A 12,613-nucleotide genomic window follows, 5' to 3' on the forward strand; every position below is an offset into this window, starting at 1 on the left:
CACCGGCCCAATTGGGAGGGAAGAAGTGCACATCTCCTGCAAGCGGAGGCTCACAGGTAGCCTTTGATCTCCCGAAGAATTAATAATCCCTGCAGGGCCACAGAGCCAGGCACTGAAGAAGCGGATGGCGCAGTAGGCACACTCTGTAGCACAGCTAGTGGCGTTATAAGGCCTGGGCCTTTGGCGCAAGGGAGCCATTGCCTCATGACTAAGTGTACTTTTCTCACTCTTGGCAGTAATTACCCAGTTCAAGTCTACAGTTTCCTCTCGTTGTCAGTGCTTCGGGGTATTCTTTCAGGAGACTAGTAAAAAAATGGAATAGTCACTTTTTTTTTTTTTAAATTCTTTTAATGTTTAGTTTTTCCCCTAATACAGAGGACTCTGGACCAAGCAAGTTACTTCAAACTACTCGGGTTGTGCAGGAAAGGGGCACATGGTGGCAGGGGGTAGAGGAGATTGGGGGAGCTTAGGGAAACAGGGGCTGGCAGGCCCGTAGCTACAGTGGGGGGGGGGCAATCTCGGGGCTAGGCCCCCTGGCTTACTGGCAGGGCACCCCAACTTCCCATCCAGCCCAGGGCCCCCAAGTGGTGGTAGATACAGGGAAGGAGCTGGGTATTCCTTTAATTTGATTGGCCAGTGCCCCTTAAGAAATTTAAATGCCCCTCCGACTTAAAAAATCCTGGCTATTGGCCTGGGGGCTGGCAAAAAAAAAGCAACAAGGAACACAATCGGAGAGGGTGGGAGCAAAGTTGGCTGTGGAGAGGCTGAGAGGAGAGGACACTGGAAATGAGGGGAGTCATACAGAGGACAGGTCTGACAGTAGGCAGGCGCAGGCGCAGATGCCAACCTCCCGGTGGTGCCTGGAGACCCTTTTGCAGCCGCTGCCTCCTCCCCCCCAGGGGGGAGGGGGAGGGCGGGTGCTTCCCAGTCACAGGATCGGGTTGCAACATGCAGGGTAGCCAGAGGCTCTTTGGAAGGATCAAATAAAAGCGAACAATCCAATCCACCCCCTCTTATTTTTTGCTACGGAGATCATGCCTCCAGCTTGTTTCATCGGCCTGCTTTCCTGCAACTCCCGCCGCTCGTTCGCCTTCTCCAGCTCCCCCCCCCATGGAAATCTCCTCGCTCAGCCCCGTGAGCGCCGGAGAAAACACAAGCCAGATTATTCCTGTCTCAGCAACGCTCAACCAAGTTGGGGCACGAACGCCAAGCCAAGCTCTACCCACAGCAGGGAAGGGGCGCAGCAGAGCAGCCTCTCTGCAGGGCGAAGAAGCCACTGGGAGCGACGGCATGGGAGAGGGTGTGGTGGCGAGGAGCAAGCAGAGCAGGATCGTGGGGGGCGGCTACTCCAACGCTATCAGGGCTACTTTTTAAAGGGAGCTCCGCGGGGGGGTACGGGCGCATGCGAGAAAGAGGCTTTCCTTTCCTGATTCCTCGATTGCTGAGAGAGGAGGAGATGGAGGCAGGGCGAGCGGATGGTGGGCGGCGAGGTGTGCTGCTGCGTCATGGTGTGCATGTGCTAGGATTGCGCTGCTCTGAAGTGCAGAGCCACGGCCGCACGCCCCCCACGCACCGTCCGGGGTTCCCCGGCAAAAGCTTCCCCGGCCTCCCTCTGCCGGGTGCTCCTGAGTTGCTAAGGGCAAACTGACCCCGACACTGTGCGCAAGAGGGGCGGGCGCCCGGTTGGGGCGGCGGTGGGGGTCGGTGGGGGCGGGGCGCAGTTTGGCGCCCCTGAGGGCCGGGTCACCCGCTAGGCTAACTAGGGGCTCACCTAGGGCAAGTCCTTGTGCAACTGGGCCCAGCCCATCTGGCACCACACAACTGAAGCCAGATTAGCAGCCAGACTAGAACAGCATAACTGGACCAGATTTTTCCCAGATAGAGAGTTCCAGGGTAAGGGAAGGAGGGACAACTGAAGACGAGGACAGAAGGTTTGGTAGGCTGGTAGGTGGAAAAAAGAGAAGGAAGCAAAAGAGGGTGAGGATATGGTAGGGAAATATGAGATCGTGTGGGGAGGGAGATGCCAGGAAAATGAGGTGCCCCCCCACAAGTCCTTGTGGGTTCTCCCCTGCAGAACTGGGCCATAGTTTTCACAGGGAGAGTCTTCCCAGATAGGGAAGGAAGGAAGGAAGGAAATTGGAATGCAAGAGGCAGAGAAATGCAGGTTGGCTGGTGGGTGAGAAGGAAGCAGGAAAAGAGGAGATGCTACGGGGGCTGCCAGGGAAAGGACTGAGAAATTGTGAAGGAGGGTTAAATGAGGTACCCCCACATGTTTTCACAGTTCCCTGCATGTGTCTCTATGTGCGTATTATAGCTATCTATTATATCACTTATAGATGAGACAAAAAATTATCCCTATTGTCCACAAAGTTTTCATGTATTTGCAAGCCTCTATCATGTCGCCACTTAGTTGTCCTTTTTTCTGAAATTTGAAAGCTCTAGGCATTTACTTTTTCCTTGTAGGGAAGGTGCTCCAACTCCTTCTCTTACTCTTTGCCTCTTCTAGCACCCCAGTACCCTTTTTGTCCCTGGTCAAATAGGTCTTGCAGGTTTTTGAAGCGCTGTCATTGTGAAGGAAGATTTTGAAACAAGCCACATCTCTTTGAAGAAGCCTCTGTGCTCTCCAATTCTTGTGTTTTTTTAAAAGTAATTATTCTTTGGCCTCTGGCAGCAGAAGCAGCTGGATGCAGATGATGAAAAATACCTCGAGTGTAAATCAGCGGTTGGGCTTTCTTACAGTAACACAGACTTTTACAGAGATGTTGGCACCGTGCTGGATAATCAACTTCCCAATTTTATTATATCTTGTAGAAGGAGAAATGCGCAGCGGCGATACAGCGATTAATCTATTTTACGTTGTGTGGTGTGAAAATGAACGGCATGCAGCTCAAAGCAAAGATTGGTTTTTTTCTTTTTCTGTGACCTTGGCCAAGGAGCTGCAGCAGACAAGATAGGAAAAAGGGGACATTTTGGCACAACGAAAAGTTTCCTGTGTACAATCCCTGGTAGCGAGACGGCACATCAATAAAAAAAATATATGTACGGCTGGCTGTGTAGTACGAGGCTGGATTCAACCAACCTCTGAATAGAAGATGTAAAGCCTTCCTGCTGGAGCCTCCCATGCCCTCTAAAATGCTGTTTGCATGGTTTGGGGTACTTGGGAAATTGTGTGCACTGCCAATGCTCTGGCCAAGCCTCCTAAGAAATTGCTTGGGAAAGGCACAGTGAAGAGGGCATCGATGCACTGCAGAAGTGCAACTCACTCCCAGCCTTCAGTGGCAAAGGAGATGCCTGGGATCCCCCGTGGGTCTATGCTGCCACCAGCCTGGCAGAAGGTGATCACCCTACCTTGCTTGGGGCATTTGTTGTTGTTGTTCAGTCGCACAGTCGAGTCCGACTCTTTGTGACCCTATGGAACAGATCACGCCAGGCCTTCTGGTCTTCCGCCGTCCTCTGAAGATTACTCAACTTCATGTTCGTTGCATCTATGACACTGTTTAACCATCTCATCCTTTGCCGTCCCCGTCTTCTTTGACCTTCAATCTTTCCCAGCATCAGGGTCTTCTCCAGTGAGTGCTCCCCTCTCATTTGGTGGCCAAAGTATTTGAGCTTCAGTTTCATTATCTGGCCTTCCAGGGAACAGTCAGGGTTGATTTCTTTGAGGATTGGCATTGCAGTTCCTTAAATTTGCCCTGGGTGTGGGAGGCAGCACACAGGGGAAACTCGTCTATGAGCAGAAGAAGTGGTCCAGCAAGAGGTGAGGAGGGGGTAGTTTCTGCTGGTTCCCTATTCTTGCTGCGGCCACTGTGCCCCCCCCCCGGACTTGAGGGTCCCCAGCCTCCTGGAATGACTGAGGAGGGATCAGCAAGCTGTAGGACAAAGAGCAGTGAACCCCTGGTCTTCGTGATCAGTAGGATAGGACCCAGAGTATACAGCTATAGCTCAGGCCCACGCTAGCTTTTCATATTTATTTATTTTTCTTGTTTATCTACTTTATTTATAGTCTGCCTTTCTTGCTGAGGGGCCGCAGTGGCTTAGAGGTTAAGACTCTGGCTGAGCTGCAAACCAGAAGGTCGGCAGTTCAGCAGTTCAAGACCTGAGGGCCGCGTGACGGAGTGAGTTCTCGTCTCCAGCCCCAGCTCCTGCCAACTTAGCAGTTCAAAAGCAAGAAATGCAAGTAGATAAATAGGTACCGCTTCGGTGGGAAGGTAACAATGTTCCCTGCACCTCGGCGTTTAGTCATGCCAGTCACATGACCATGGAAACGTCTTCGGGCAGCACTGGCTCTTCGGCTTGGAAACAGAGATGAGCACCGCCCCCTAGAGTTGGATTCGACTGGCTTTCGAGCAAGGGAAGCCTTTACCTTTACTTTCTTGCTGAGACTCCAGCTGGGTTACGGGATAACATTGTGCAGTCAGACCCCCGTTAGGCAACCAGTAAACAGTGCGATAGGACTAGGATGATAGAATTAGAGAACAATGTGAACTATCAAAGGCAAGAGGTGCTGTAATGATTGTCAGACTCCAGCATTGGGCTAGAGTCCAGGGAGGTAAGTGTGGGGTTGAGGAGGTCTGACCCTGGACAATTACGCGAAAGTGGATTACTGAGTATATTTTTTATGCCCTGAACCTCTGCTCTCAAAAAGGAGCCCCATAAGATTCTGGTTTTTTTCTGATACCAGGGTTTCTCTTCTACTTAACTGAGGCTGCGGTCACACGGAGTATTAGGCACGCTAGAGAGACGGAAGATAGGCGGATTTTCCGAGCGCGATCTCACCGCCACATCTGGGAAGCGTAGAGCTCCCGTGGCTCACACAAGGCTTCACTCCAAAGATGCGCTGTAAAAAACTAGTACCTCCGAGGTACTAGTTTCCGGAAACCGCGATGCATGGGAGGGCGTCTGATCGCGTTTCCGGTGGTAGTTTCGGCGCCCACCCATGTCCCCTCGCAAAAAGGGGGTTTTTTTCCAAGTCTCCACGGATGCGCACAAGCACCCAACGGAGTATGCGCACACTTTAGTTTAACAAAAAACCCACAACCCCGTTTGCCCCGCAGCCCCGCTTCTTTGCAGCGCCCCAGGAGTGTCCTGTGATCGGCACCTCCCCCTAACCACGGGACCTCCACAGGACGCCTGCTCGCACAACCGCACGTTATTTTGCCCCGGGGCAAACAGCCACGCTTCCTCCCCACATTTTCCGGCCCATATGACCGGGCCTGAGTCGGTTAAGTCAGTTTGGAAGACTGTATTTGATTTCAGATGGCTGCTAGCGAGGAACTTGGCCATATCCCACCTCTTGGTCGGCCAGGCTCTAGCTCCCGGCATCTAAATGCCAGGAACTGAATCTCAGGAGATCTGACAGTTGTGTTGCCAGAAGTGCTTAGGTCGGGGTGTCAAACATAAGGCCTGAGGGCTGGAAGCAGCCCATCCAAGGCTCTGTAGTGGCCCACAAGTGACTAATGCGAGGGAGGGAACAGAAGACTGTTTGGGGGGAGTGGGCGGGGCCACTCCAATAGTGGCTTCAGCATGGTGGAACAACCTTGTCCACAGCAGTCAAGCAGCGTGGGAGCGTCTGCTCAGTGCTGCATGTGGGTTTTCCAGGCCTGTAGCTACAGTGGGGCATTTTGTGGCCTGGCCCCCTAACTTCCTACCAAGGCGCCCCCCCGCTTCCATCCAGCACCCAGCTCTCTGGGCCACCTGGAGGACTCCTCACCGCCGCCCCTTCCCCAAGCGTGGCTTGCTTCCCCGTGTAGGCAAGCAGAGTGCGAACGCTGCAAAAGTGAGGGTTTTTTAAAAAAAATATTTTGTGATGTCAGTGCCCCCTGACATATTTAAAGGCCCCCCGAATGACAAAATCCTGTCTACAGGCCTGGGGTTTTACTTTGCACCCATCTCCCAGCCCATGGGGCCTTGCCATGAGGATACACCAACTCAAAGCTTACCAGTTTGTTGTAGTGGTTAAGTGCGCGGACTCTAATCTGGGGGTACCGGGTTTGATTCCCCACTCCTCCACTTGCACCTGGCTGGATGGCCTTGGGCAAGCCGTACCTCTGATAAGAGCTGTTCTTGAAAAAGAGCAGTTTCTGTCAGAGCTCTCTCAGCCCCACCTACCTCATGGGGTGTCTGTTGTGGGGAGGGGAAGGAAAAGGAGTTTGTAAGCCGCTCTGAGACACCTTTGGGTTGTGAAGGGCAGGGTATAAATCCCTATAGACACAAAGCAGATGCCTCCTGGGTTTTCTGATGCGTCTCCTACTCCAGTGAGGTGGACATGAGCCAGAATTTGCTCTTGGCTTTGGAGAAGAAGCGGTGACCCACCCCCCACCCCCGGAAACACATTGGTGGGTACCATGTTGAGGGCCACTGCTCTATGCATTCATGTCACTAGAGTTCTTACAACAACATGGCCAGGTGTCAGCATTATTTCCCCCATGCTGCAGAAGAAGGTCTAATGATTCATTACAGTGGCTTGCTTAAGGGTTAGCCTAAAATTTTCTATACCCTTCCTCGTGCTAGTAACCACTACGCTGCTGTGAATTAACCCCTGTTCAGTGTGCCTTACACTGTGGCATGCTTTGACTGGCCAAAGATATTACTGATTTGGCTCCGGGATATAGACCATGAGGCTATGCTGCTGGGCGTCAGAGATGCAATTAGTACAATGGTGCTAAAGGTTTTCATGGCCAGCTTTTGATATACTGATTCGTCCAGTTCCGAAGGGTTGGGTATGTTACAAACTCCATTTCCCCACTAAGACAGGATCCCCAACGCAGTCCCCCCGGGCACCATGGTGACTGCTGACATCTTTTCTGGTGCACATCCTTTTTAGAAAGTAAGTCCTTCAGTTGTCAATTGAAGATTTGACTGGCTGTGATCTCTGGCAGCAGCCGCCATCACAACACAAACATATTTACCGTGTGACCGAAGGTAAGCGGTGGCAGCCATTTTGTGGCGGTCTCCACCTCCCGCAGCAGCCATTTCGTGGCAGCCATTTTGTAGCTCTGCTCACCACACTGTGTCAGAATTCCAAGGTGCCCACAGGCTTAGAAAGCTCGGGGACCCCTGCATGAAGATCTCAGAAAGGATTATGTGGTATACTATGATGGCCAAATTCTGGTCATCCACAGGAGCTGCGCAGGAAAACAAGAGAAGCGCAAGCACAGAAAGAAAGAAAGCCTGTGGGTTTCTAACCGCCTCTAAAATGGCTCTCTCCATTTACTCGTATGACATAGACAAATAATGTTAGTGAGACTACTAAAAAGGGTTAGACCTCAGCAGTCAAACTCTCTCCTAGAATATCAGCAGTCTGCCTGCCGCAGTTGTACTTGTCTTGTACCACAGCTGCTACAACCATCAATCTTTGCCGGATGGTCCACACCCAGACGCGTTTCTGGCTCCCCATGGGACCCGAAGGAGCAATTTGCCTTATGCCTAATGTACGATGCACTACAACTGTCTTACAGCGCATAATAATCCCTTCGAATGCCATCTGGCACTGAACAATTTGGGGGGGAATAAAAAGGACAAAAGGCTTCGAGGAGCACACCTCCTAAATGCTCGCCCCTGTGGCTTTGGAACTGCAAAGCACACAGTCGAGGTGGGAAACGTCTCCCTTGGCTCTGCCTGTTGAAAGTGGGATGGGAGTAGTGATCATTAGAAAGGGAGCTACACCTCGGGGGCCATTTCTTAGGCCAGACCCCCGCCACGTGACTGTGGAATGGCTCAACGAGGAAGGCCCCAATGGTCCATGGGTGCTCTCAGCTGCTTACCAGCCATGAGTGGCACAGGACCGGCGTCACCTCAAGATGGGTCTAATGCACCAGCACAGTTAATCCATGTATGAAATAGTATCCTACCATCGTGATGCCTGAAAATGCTGTCCTTCATAAAACAATTTGTCCGACCATTCTGCAATCCAGCACTGAAAATCTATCTCATCAGGGGTACAACCTGGCCAAATTTCAGAATGATCTGTTGTGAAATGGCTGAGTTCCAACCATGTTGCTTCATAAATATCAGAGATGACCAGGAATGTTCCCTTCCCCTCAAGTTTAGACAAATGGCATAGTATAGCCAGATCTTGGAAGCTAAGCAAGATTGGCACTTGGATAGGAGGCCACCAAGGAAGACAATGGCAAGCCAGACCACCTCTGCTTAACCTCTTGCCTTGAAAATCCAGTGGAATTGTCATAAGTCAGCTGCAACTTCACAGCACTTTACACACACGTATAATTTGCAAACATTCCTAGAAATGGCCAACTTGGCCCTGGTTATATGGGCCTTGACATCAAGGCTAGACTATGTGAATGCACTCTATTAATGCACGTTTTTCAAGGTGGTTCAGAGAAGGAACACAACAGTCAATGGATTTAAATGGGGCCACAGTCCCTATATTACAGCAGTTCCTTTAGCTCCCATTCGGTTTCCAGGCATTATTGAAAGTTCTGTTGTTGACCTTGAAAGCCCAAATGGCCTTGAACCAGGGCGTTTGAAGGTCTACCTGCATTCAGATGAACCTTCTCGTGGCTTGGGAGCTGCAGGGGGATGACATCTCCTCATGAGGGATGGGACTTTTCTGCTGTCACCTATAAAGACCTTCTTCATGGTCTCTGCGCATCGCAAGCATGGGATAAGGCGTTTGCGCTGACCCCAACCAGTAACTTACAAGCTCCATAGAAAGAAGGGATTTTCACACCCTTCCCCTGGGGCAAAAAAACAAACCCTAACCCGCAGCCTCCAGATTGTGGCCGGAGATCTCCTGGGGTGATCACTGACCTCCAGGTGACAGAGATCAGTTCCTCTGGAGCAAATGGCCACTTTGGAAGGTGGGCTCTATGGTATTATACCCCATTGAAGCCTCTCCCCAAACCCCGCCCTCTTCGGGTTCCACCCCCAAATCTTCAGATATTTCCCCACCCAGAGCTGTCAACCCTCACAGAAGCAGAGGGGTTTTCTATTCACAAATGCACCCTGTGTCATGAATATGCCAGATTGGCAAAATGGCTGTAAAATTACCAAGATCCAGAGTGGTTCAAACTTCCCTTCCTTGGAGGGAGGTTGCAGGAGAGAGATCAGATACTGCAAACCAAGCTCCTGAGCTGGGGAGTCATGAAGTTGTTACCGCCGGCCAAGGTCGATGAAATCTTAACCCCCTTTCTGAGCGTGAGCCTGAGAGAGACAGATAAATCCTGCCACCTGATCAGGACCTAGTACGGTTTGGCAAAAAAAAAAAGTCTTTATTGCAAGGAGCATAACTTTGTCAAGCACATCATTTCATTTACACACTCAATCGTATCTCATGTGTCTTTTATACTGTGGAGCTATCAGCGCATGGTCTGAGACGTATCTTATTCCAATTCCACATTTTATTATTTAAAATACTGGGGGCAATAAAAAGGTATCTATTTTAGAAAAAGAGTGATGTGCTGCTGAATAAGAAGTGAAATGTGTTTGTCTGGGACGTAATGACCTCCATACATCTTTCATTTGCCCTGCCTCCCGCCCTTAAAAAAAAAAAAATAATATGGTGCTTTTTAACATTTGTCAGTTTTTAATTTTCACTGCTTTATTTAAAGAAGGATTACCATGTTATTAGAAATACCTGCTGTTATGATATTGTAATGTTCCATTGGTATTAACACTTTCAAAGGATGCTCAAAATAGAAGTTCTAATTAGTCTTAGGTGCACAGGTACAACCTAATAACCATTATTCGTTTGACCTTTTAAAATCCATGTTCTGTCTTTTTTATCATATAACCCTTCACTGATTCTGAAATGTAGCTTTTTCAGGTGCCCTTGATCTTAGTTGGTGCCTATGAGATTTTAAAAAAAAGCTTTCTGTAGAACAGTTGTGAGCATATATTTCTCATGTTCATTCTTTCTTCAGTTCTTGGAAAAAGGCAGTGTTCTTATAAGGTTCTAATTGGTGGTGGAAAGTACCGTCAAGTCATAGCCGGCTTACGGCAACCCGGAAGGGTTTTCAAGGCAAAGAGATGTTCAGAGGTGGTTTGCCATTGCCTACCTCTGTGTCATGACCCTGGTATTCCCTGGGGATCTCCCATCCAAATATTGACCGGGGCCGACCTTGCTTAGCTTCCGAAATCTGATGAAATTGGGCTAGCCTGGGCTATCCGGGTCTAGTCAAGGCTCTAATTACTCTGTTCCCTTTACTTTGATTCCTTACACGGTTATCACTACACATTTCAAATGTCGTTTCTGCCAGTTTGTTCATAGCTACTGATATACATCACAAATATAATTTGATTATTTTGAATGAGAAAAGGAAAGCAAAGGGGAGAGGGTTGCTTGTTTATTTGTTTGCCTTGAAAACGAATATGCCATCTTTCCAAAGAGCTGCATGACATGACTCACAACAAGTAAAGCAGTATAAATAACATCATAAAACAGCAGTATTAAAAACAAGCCATAAGAAGCCACAGTATATAAAACAAGACAGGGCATAAAAGTAGCATAAAACAACAATTTGGCCGCTTAAAATTATATTACTGAAACAACCCTTTGATTGGAAAAGACAAGGAAAGCAGTTGAAAAAGATGGGGCCCTCATTAAAAAATACTGTTTTGGCATAGGTCCTAAGGTTGCCAGACCTCCCCCCCAGTGGAGGCGGGGGTCCCCTGCTGCCAGTCTCCACCACCCTGCCACTGATCAGCTTGGCTGGTGGGAGGGAACTTACCCCCCCCAAAAAAGGGAGATCCATTCAACATGCAGTGACGTGTCTACATCACTGCCCACCTGACCCGGAAGTGACATCATCACATCCAGGTCATCAGGGCAACACTCTGGTATTTGGGCAAAAACTCTATTGATAGATGCAATAGAGGTTTTGTCCAAATACCAGGGTGTTGCCCCAACGTCCCAGAAGTGATGATGTCACTTCCAGGTCACACGGTCAGTGACGTAGACACATTTCTGTACATTGGATGGGCCTCCCTGCTGCTCCTGGTAAGTCCCCCCCCCAGTCCCCCGCTGGCAAGCCCAATAGTGCCCGATGGACAGTTAGGTTATATAGGCACCATGAAAGTCACAAGGGGTGTTCCAGAGACAGTGCGCCACCCCTGAAAAAGTAAGGTTGCCAACCCCCAGGCGGTGCAAAACAAAGAGAGAGATCACGGGATGAAAGTTTGGAAAGAAGTAAACAACCATGATGTATTACGCCAAAAAAGTCTCCAAAGACCAGAAATTTCTTTTTCCAATATTTCAGTTTACTGGAAGAAACTCAAACGTCACTATGAGATACTACTAGAGAGTTTGTCAAATGGATTAATATTGTATTTCAACGCTACTCACCTTGAAAAAGTTATACACAAAACGAGATAATATGCATGATCCGTTGTGTTGATGGTATTTGAATTTCTTCCAGTAAACTGAAATATTGGGGGGGGGAAATTTCTGGTCTTTGAAGACTTTTTTGGCATAATACATCACGGTCGTTTACTTCTTTCCAAACCCCCAGGTGGTGGCTGGAGATCTCCTACTATTATGACTGATCTCGAGGTGACACAGATCAATTTATCTGTCTTCTCTGTGGCATTATATCTCCTTGAAGTCCCTCCCCAATCCCCGATCTCCTCAGGCTCCGCCTCAAAAATCTTCAGGTATTTCCCAACCCAGAGTTGGTAACCCTATGAAAAAGCCTTGTCCCTGGCTGGCACCCCCCCCCCATCCCTTCAGCTTGGGGCACAAAGAGCGAGGCTTGGGGAGAGGGTTTTAACTGACAGGCTGGTCCATTCAGGAGAAAGAGGAGGAAGAAGAAGATATTGGAATTGTACCCCCCTTCACTACCTAAAGGAGTCTCAGAGCGGCTTACAGTCTCCTTTTCCTTCCCCTCCCCACAACAGACATCCTGTGAGGTAGGTGGGGCTGAGAGGGCTCTTTCGAGAATTGTCCTTGAGAGAACAGCTCTGAGAGAACTATGGGTTGCCCAAGGTCATCCAGCAGGTGCAAGTGGAGGAGTGGGGAATCAAACCCGGTTCTCCCAGATTAGAGTCCGCACACTTAACCACTACACCAAACTGGAGGCCATTCCCACTTCTGTTCTTCTTCCAATCAGAGCTTCTAATGCTGCTTTTCATTTAAGGCAAATCAGTAGACTGTTCATGTACTCTGGGCTTTCAACCGAGAGTCCAGAGAGGGGAAAAATTAGAGTGGCAGTTCTGAAGATAGTTCTGTAAATAATACCTGTCAGTCCGTTTTGGTCAGACTTACCTGTCTGAACACAGTTTGGCTTACGTGAGTCTTGTTGCTGTTCCTCCTGGTGTGACTCTACCCCATATACTTCCTGTATGCCTCACCAAAGGCAGAAACCTTGGACAGTAGTGCAGTTAGGTCATTTTAGCTTGTGAGGACCCCCATCCCTTTAAATGGTGATGCATATTCCAAATGTGAAGCTTGTTTCATCCCATCCTTTTGTCTCTACAGATAAGCACGTGTTGTATAACCTAATTTTGTACATATTGACTCAGTCCCGTTACTCATGCTTTCTGGGTCTGGTAGAGCTTCCTTGCTATAATCTGCTGTTTTGGAGCAAGGGGCTGTTGACCTGGTAAACCAGGACGCTAGGGCGTTTGCCCCCAAATCCAACCCTGATGGTGCCACTGG

At 49.3% G+C, this 12,613-nt stretch overlaps 1 protein-coding gene across 2 annotated transcripts in view; it reads left to right on the forward strand.

Moving 5' to 3' along the window:
• ADGRL3 (adhesion G protein-coupled receptor L3) overlaps positions 1-12,613 on the forward strand; it is a 643,333-nt gene that overhangs the window by 430,615 nt on the left and 200,105 nt on the right. The gene's annotated exons all lie outside the window — the stretch shown is intronic.

This window comes from Gekko japonicus, unplaced genomic scaffold (genome assembly GCF_001447785.1).
Source record: "Gekko japonicus isolate JY-2015 unplaced genomic scaffold, Gekko_japonicus_V1.1 scaffold74, whole genome shotgun sequence".
In the NCBI taxonomy this organism is placed as follows: Eukaryota; Metazoa; Chordata; class Lepidosauria; order Squamata; family Gekkonidae; genus Gekko; species Gekko japonicus.